Genomic DNA, 7,816 nt, shown 5'->3' with positions numbered 1-7,816 from the left:
ACTAGTTTACCAAAAAGAAAAAAAAAATCTTTTGGTGAGAGGAAATAAATTTGGGAATAGGAGCGCTATGCAGTCGCAGAGTATGACTTGTACCTATGGTGAGACACAACCGTGCTCGAAATGACCAGTGCAACCCTGATCCTTTCCTCCTTTCCTGGGGGTGCACCAGTCATTTCGAGCATCTATCTGAGTACAGGTACACACCGTTACTGCGTAACTAGGTGGCGTTTTTTCTCCTATTAACTAAATAATACAGAATTTACATCGTCAATTCCAACCCTAACTTATAAAGCACTACCAGCTAACCTAGTAGCTACCGAGATAACATAATCATCCTTACGGATTACATTAACCTTAATACAAGTCATATTAGAGAAGATGGATACCAAAATACTAAATAGATCAATAGGCTAGCCAGCATGATTTCCCTACATCAGCGTAAAGTTTGGAACTAGTAACCCAAACTTCTATTTCCTGGTATCCTTTGTTAGATGGATTGTAATAAACGATAGATTAAATAAATAATTTGTTATTTTGGGAAAAGTGCTTTAGTCCCACATCGGAAAACTACAAGAGTTATAAATGGTATTTATTATATTATCTTCTTTATCTCTTGAATTAAATCGGAAAAGGGAGGCATTCTACGGTGTATATGCGAGGACGGCGTAGCCGTCTGCACACGTGAACGCGCACGCGCGGAGTGGGCAGTGGGCTGTAGAGGCGTTAGTGGCGTATACACGCACTTAGCACTTTACACGCTTGCATCGCGATATCTGATCTGCTACGTTGATTTTTTGAAATGATCAGATCCGTCGGATTAGAAGATCCTACGGTCACGTCTGATAGGATATGACTGTTGTGAACAGGTTCATCTCTGGTTTAATCTGGACCGTTAGATCGGATGGCAATCGATCTAATGGATACAGAATGAATAGATATGTCTATTCAGAAGAGGTGCTCCACTTCTATAGAATAGAAGTTTTGTGTTCAAACAAATTATCTCTCTCTCTTGCAATTCAGTATCTCTAAGTGGAGTTATGTGTTTTATATTTATTGCTTTGTTGATTCCTGAAGGTGAATTTGCCGTGTGGGGCAAATATCTCCTTTAAGATAGCAAGATCGCGTTCAAAATAGTTTGAAGTTTTCTTCTTCAAACAGAGTTTTTCTAACAATTTAAAAGAGATATTTTGTTACCATGGAAGGAGGATTAGACAACGCTGCTTTGAAGATGATGACGTCCCCAGACTTCGTCAAACTTGAACGTTTTGACGGCACCAACAACACCCGTTGGCAAGATAAGATGGTGTTTCTGTTGACTCGTCTGAAGATCTTTTATTTGCTAAGTTCTGTGTTGCAACCATTACCAGAACTGTCTGATAAAGACACTGATACTGTGAAGAAAAAAAGAAGTAAGCGTGAAGAAGATGAGTAAATCTGCCGAGGATATATTTTGAATAGTCTCTCAAATCATCTCTATGATTACTACAAGCCAATCAAGTCACCATATGAAATTTGAAAATAGATTGAAGAGAAATACAGAACTGAGAAAATAGGTATGAGCAAATTTCTCACCATGAAATATTTTGAATTCAGTATGAGTGATGGTGTCAGTATCATGGATCAATTTCATAATCTTCAAGTTATAGTGGAAAAACTCCGTGATCTTGAAATCACAGTTTCTGATTTACTCCAAGTGGGGGCGATTATATCTAAACTTTCCCCCAGTTGGAATGATTACAGAAAGAAACTTCTTTATATGACAGAAGATTTGTCTGTCGGACAACTCAAAAAGCATCTACGAATTGAGGAAGAGAATAGAATTTGTGATGGCTTAGTCATTGGTTCTAAAGTGAACACTGTTGAACAAAGTGGAGTTAAGAAGTTTCATAAAAAACTAAAGATCAATAAGAAAGGAGTTTTCAAGAATAACAGCAAAGACAAGAAAGACAGAGTATGTTTTCATTGTGGAAAAAAGAGTCACTACATTCGTGATTGTAAGTATCGAAAGAGCAGTAGTGTTCCAGACAAAGCAAATGTTGTTGAATCTGCATCACAAGATCTAGTCGTAATGATGGAAATTGGTATGATTACATAATTGCATATGGCTAGTGTGGTGAAATCTCAAGATTGGTGGCTTGATTCAGGAGCAACGGTTCATGTGTGCAATGACAAGATACAGCTCAAGACTTTTGAAGATATTGCAGGACGAGATGTTCTAATGGGGAATCACAATTCTGCTAAGGTCCTGGGAAAAGGAAGTGTTGAACTGCAATTTACTTCTGAGAAGAAATTGAAGTTAATGAATATGTTGTATGTTCTAGAAATTCGTAAGAATTTGGTCTCTGCTAGTGTGCTTTGTAAGAATGGTTTTAAAACTGTTCTTGAGTCTGATAACATGATATTGTCCAAGGGGGGGGTGTCTTTGTGGGAAATGGTTATTCTGTTGATGGGATGTTCAAGCTCAGTATTAATAAGGTGGTTTCTAGTTCTGCTTACTTGATTGATTGTTCTTTTGATTTATGGCATGCTCGTTTAGGACACTTGAATCTTAGATACATGAAAAATATGTCAAAACAAGGTTTAATTTCTTTTAAGCATGAAAATAAAAATAAATGTGAAGTCTGTGTTCAATAAAAAATGGTTAAGAAGCCTTTTCCAAATGTTGAGAGAAAGTCATAAATTTTAGAATTAATACATTCTGATATTTGTGAAATTAATGACCTCTTAACTAAAGGAGAGAAAATGTACTTTATAACCTTTATAGATGATTGTACAAGATTTTCACACGTATTTTTATTGAGAACTAAAGATGAAGCCTTTGACATGTTTAAAAGGTATAAAACAGAAGTAGAAAATCAAAAGGATAAAAGGATTAAAATTCTTAGAAGTGATAGAGGTGGAGAATATTTTTTCAATGATTTTTCTGTATTTTGTGAAGAACATGGGATAATACACCAAAGGTCTGCACCCTATACACCTCAGTAAAATGGCAAAGCTGAAAGAAAAAATAAGACACTTGTTGATATGGTAAATGCTATGTTATCAGGTGCTAGTTTACCGAATAACTTGTGGGTGAGGTATTATTAACTGCATGTCATATAAGTAATAGGATTACTTCTAAGAAAATACAATCAAGTCCATATGAGTTATGGAAAGGAAGGAAGCCTAACATTAGATATTTTAAGTGTGGGGGTGTTTAGCATTTTATAGAACACCAGATCCTAAAAGGATAAAATTAGGTCCTAGAGCACTTAAAAGTGTGTTAGTGGGATATACTAAAAATTCAAAAGCATATAGACTTTTAGACCTGGATTCTAACATAATTGTTGAATCAAGAGATGTGAAATTTATAGAAAATAAATTTATCAATGAATCAAAATCTGAGGAGGTACCTATTCAGGCACCATCTTCTATTTTGGAGTCTAGTGGTTACATTAACGTGGAAACTCAACCATCTCTTAGTTTGAAAAGAGATTCGAGTGTGATTAGTGAACCCAAAAGAAGTCAAAGAGTTAGAAAAGAAAAGGACTTAGGTCCGGATTTTATTTCCTCACAAGCTCTTGTTTTTCTTATGGAAGGAAATAGAGAAGTTGTTCTAAATGAAATACTAATAATATTCAATTTAGACGATGATCTTAAAACATATAGTGAGGCTATGTGTTCCAGGGATTCAGCTTTCTGAAGAGAGGTTATAAATGATGAGATGGATTCCATAATGTCTAATGGCACATGGGTGCTAGTTGATTTACCTCAAGGATCTAAACCCATAGGTTGTAAGTGGGTATTTCGAAAGAAAGTGAATACAGATGGATTTGTCCAAAAATTTAAGGCAAGGCTAGTTGCCAAAGGTTTTAAACAAAAGGAAGGCATTGACTATTTTGATACATATGCACCTGTTGCTAGAATAACATCCATTAGAGTGTTATTTACCTTAGTTTCATTATATGACCTATGTGTTCATCAGATGGATGTTAAAACATCGTTTTTAAACGGTGATTTAGATGAAGAGGTCTATATGGAACAACCCGAGGGTTTTGTTCTACCTGAAAATAATAAGAAAGTCTGTAAATTAGTTAAGTCATTGTATGGCTTAAAACAAGCGCCAAAACAATGGCATGAAAAATTTGATCAAATAATTTTGTCAAATGGTTTTAAACATAATAGTGCAGACAAATGCATATATTCTAAGTTTATAGACACATATGGTGTAATTATATGCCTCTATGTCGATGATATGCTTATTTTTTGAACTAATTTAGTTGGTGTACTTGAAACTAAAAAGTATCTTATTTCAAAATTTGAAATGAAAGATTTAAATGAAGTGGATATACTATTTTAGGAATTAAAATAAAAAAACATAATGAAGGGTTTGCTTTATGTCAGTCACATTATATTCAGAAAATTATAGAGAAATTTAAATTTCTTGACATAAAAGAAGCAAACTCTCATTATGATTCTAGTTCTAAAACAAACGAGCATTCAAGTAGGGTCGTGGCACAGCTTGAGTATGCTAGTGCAATTGGAAGCCTAATGTACGCAATGCATTGTACAAGACCTGATATAGCTTTTGCTGTTTGTAAACTTTCGAGATACACTAGTAATCCTAGTGTGGATCACTGGACAACCATGATCGAGTTTTTGGATATCTTAAGAAGACTATGAACTTTGACTTATTTTATAAAAACTTTCCAGCAATGTTAGAGGGATACTCGGATGCTAGTTGGATCACCAGTAGAGGTGATAATAAGTCCACATCTGGATGGATTTTCACACTAGCTGGTGGAACCATATCTTGGGCTTCAAAGAAGCAAACTTGTATCTCACATTCAACTATGGAGTCTGAATTTATAGCTTTGGGAGCAGCAGGAAAAGAAGCAGAATGGCTTAGAAATATGTTACTGGATATAGAGTTGTGGCCACAATCGATGCTTATAATAAGATCTACAACGGAAAGCCTAGACATATAAGCTTAAGACATAAATATATTAGACAATTGATCCGAGATGGTATAGTTACCATTCTGTATGTAAAGTCTAACAATAATTTAGCAGATCCTTTTACGAAAAGCCTACCTAGGGAGCTTCTAGAAGGTACATCCAAAGGAATGGGGCTGAAACCCTTATAGTCACCAGCAGTGGGAACCCAACCTTATGAATAAGGTTTAATGGGTAATAACTAGCTACTGTTAAGTGATTGTAAAAACATTAAAATTAATAGCCCAAAAAGTATCAATGTTAACTGTTATGAGTTGAGGGTAACTTTTATGAAGTTTTAATAAGGTTTTTTTTTATAAAGTAAGAGTATCTACAATAACAGAGATACTAAAGAAGAACTTACCTATATGAATACTGAAATGGTGTCGTTTCTAAACAAGAATTTAGGGTTTATTCTTGCAATTGGTCCCGAATTCAGGATAGAGCATAGGGCCGTAAGAGTGTTACTATGTTATAGATTTTGACATAGAATCAATCATAGTTGTGTGTGGTATTTTTTATTTTAATACTTGTAAGAATTGGTTTAATGCTAAGTCAATCACATTCTACATTACGACTCTGAAATACTTACACTAATTAAAGGTTTAATGTCAAGCCAACCTTTTCGTATACATAACTATGTAGTTAGAGATATTAAGATGTTTATTACAATCTAGTGGGGGATTGTTAAATAGATTGTAATAAATAAGAGATTAAATAAATAATTAGTTATTTTGGAAAAAGTGCTTTAGTCCTACATCAGAAAACTATAAGAGTTATAAATGGTATTTATTATATTATCTTCTTTATCTCTTGAATTAAATCGAAAAAGGGAGACATTCTACGGTGTATATGCGAGGACGGCGTAGTCGTCCGCACACACGCACAAGCAAGCACGGCGTGGGCAGTGGGCTGTAGAGGCGTTAGTGGCGTACGCACGCAATTAGCACTTTGCACGCTTGCATCACGATATCTGATCTGGTACGTTGATTTTTTGAAATAATCAGATCTGTCGGATTAGAAGATCCTACGGTCACGTCTGATAGGATATGACCGTTGTGAACAGGTTCATCTCTAATTTAATCTGGACCATTAGATCAGATGGCAATCGATCTAATGGATACAGAATGAATAGATATGTCTATTCAGAAGAGGTGCTCCACTTCTATTAAATAGAAGTTTTGTATTCAAATGAATTATCTTTCTCTCTTGCAATTCAGTATCTCTAAGTGGAGTTCTGTGTTTTATATTTATTGCTTTGTTGATTCCTGAAGGTGAATTTGCCGTGTAGAGCAAATATCTCCTTTAAGATAGCGAGATCGCGTTCAAAGCAGTTTGAAGTTTCCTTCTTCAAATAGAGTTTTTTTAACATCCTTTGCCAAAGCTTGTTGCTATCCCCACAAGATCCCTAGGGCATAACTCAAAGCAGCATAGTGAAATTTAGATTGAAAGAGAACTACAAAAGCACAACCACTAAAAATCATAATGATTAAAATAGCCATCACTAAAACCTGATATTCAGCCAATGACACAAGCAAATGGTATTCAGACAAAGAAATAGGGGAAGAAAAAGGTTAAGAAGCTAGAAACAGAGAGCCTTGGACAGTACTTGTACAAGGACATGATCCGTGCTAGAAGGTAGAGCGTTTTGAAAAACACATTTACTATGTTGCATCTAAATAGCATGCATAACGATAGTAGAAACAACTAACACAATTTAATTCTACAGAAGGAAAGTCAGAGCTCGCTATGGTCTAAAAAAGATTATAAATCAACGGAGATCGAAGGATTTTCCTGTGCCACCCCAATGGTCCAACAAACCAAATATGTTTAGAGAAAGAACAAGAGGAAAACAAATGCTTTCATGATAACTCATTAGATAGCCCACAAAGAGAACAACTAGGAACAAGTCAACAAAAACTTGACAAGCTTTCGTTCCACCCTCTTAACAATACCCGTCAAATTTTCCTGCCATGCACAGTTTAACGAGTCTGGTGAATCTTCACGTACGTGAGCGTATGTGAACGATTCACAGTCGTTCAGATGGGATATTCTCACAGATTGGATTCTATTTGAACGGTTGTGAGTCGTTCATATACGCTTACGTACATGAAGATTCCCCGCTCACCAGTTTAACCTACATTTTTTGTTTAGATCTTAATAACTCCATCTTCTTATATCTATACCAAGCAATTTTTCACCTAAATCCACAGGAATTTGTATACTCCATTTATTAGAATGGGGTACAAAAGACTACTAGTGGGAGCATTACTACAAGAAATATTCGGTGCTAAAGTTAAATACTAATTCCAACAAGCTCTTTTATAGAATGTTGCGGGCATGTCCATATTCAACATTATAAGTCAATCACTAAGGTCTCTTTAGCAACTGCATAAAACCAAAAACTATCAATGTCTTACTATATTTTGGTATCCTATACTTAAGGGAAATTTTACTTCAACCACGATGAAGGATTCACCCACAAATTTTCTGTTATAATTACCTACTCCCTATATGTTGGAGGTCCGAAATGTCTTTAACTGTTTTTAGATATTCATCGAATCGTAATGACGACCATCGAATAAGGGATTTCTGCTTCACTATGGGTGAAGAAAAACTCGATCCTTCTAGTTATGTGTACTATTAAAGTTTGAATATGACATTCAGTTTTATTTGGATTGCAAGGGTAATTCAAGGGAAGGAAAGTGAAAATTTTCAAACCTAATAAAGAAACTTTGGTGATCATTACCTTATATGGTTAAGTCGCTAACTCCAATCATTCTGTTTTTGGCCTTAACATTTCACTTTGCATCTAAATCCCTTAGATTTGAAAAATAAAATAA

Source organism: Telopea speciosissima, chromosome 7, assembly GCF_018873765.1.
Source record: "Telopea speciosissima isolate NSW1024214 ecotype Mountain lineage chromosome 7, Tspe_v1, whole genome shotgun sequence".
NCBI classification, from domain to species: domain Eukaryota; kingdom Viridiplantae; phylum Streptophyta; class Magnoliopsida; order Proteales; family Proteaceae; genus Telopea; species Telopea speciosissima.
This window is presented reverse-complemented; position numbering follows the sequence as displayed.